Raw genomic sequence first — 1136 nt, 5'->3', positions numbered from 1 at the left:
ATATAATATCACGAGATTGACTGTGTGAAAAAATATTTTACTAATATAATAAATCAGCTACTAAATCAATAATGATAGATTCATGTAAATCTGTATTTCACATTTTTTTAATCAAACTAAAATAATCAACTACTAAAATAATTAATTTATTCACAGAAAAAAAATGAAAATTTTCACAATATGAGTTTAATTTTAATTTGATGCACTGATAATGTAATACAATTACATTCATTTTTTTAAATAATTATTTATACGATTAATACGAATGATAGTTATTTTTATTGATATAATATTATTTAATTAGATATATTTATAAAATTATTTTATAATGACAATGCATTAAAATTAAATTCGAATGAAATAATCAAACTTTTCAGAAACACAAAAAATTAGTCACATAATAAGCTCCGGGTCATGGTGCATGGCATGGCAACCGCGTCGATCCATATATAGAAAGAATTATTTAAATTTTTATACACAGATTAGATAAAATAAAGTTATATGTCTATATATTTGAATGATTTCTACTTCTAGCTATCTCACACAATATTATACATAATTAACAATAAACATTTTTTCAGGCAATATAAAAGAGAGGGAAGAAGATTAAATAAAAAACAAGGAAAAAAAAGATGATGACAGAATATATAGTTGATCAAATATTAGAATTTAGGATTTAAGAATTTTTTATTTTTTTATTTTTTTTCATATACAAATTGCTATACAAGTGATAAATACTCTGAATCAATTATATAGGAGTACAATTTTAATTTTAGATGTTGAATCAACAACAAAAACTATAATATCAAATGGAAACTACAGGGAAAAAAAATTATTGGCACTTTTGTAAACCAATTCAAACTTTTTTTTTCTAAATTGCGCGCCATATTATACCTAGTCAAATTCCAATAGTTTTACCCTTCCAGACAATTTTATATTTAATTAGGCTGCTAAAAGCACAGTAATTGACATAGTATAGATAGTCATTAACTTGTTTTTCCTTTGGTCAACATAAAGAAAAACAAATATAAACATGAAAGTCAACCCACTAACTAAAATCCAAGAGTTTAAAATTTTAATATAGTGATTCTTAGATTCCCACTTGTACTTGTTTTAAGGTACAAGTACAGGTGTAA

This window comes from Arachis ipaensis, chromosome B09 (genome assembly GCF_000816755.2).
Source record: "Arachis ipaensis cultivar K30076 chromosome B09, Araip1.1, whole genome shotgun sequence".
Taxonomy (NCBI): Eukaryota; Viridiplantae; Streptophyta; class Magnoliopsida; order Fabales; family Fabaceae; genus Arachis; species Arachis ipaensis.
This window is presented reverse-complemented; position numbering follows the sequence as displayed.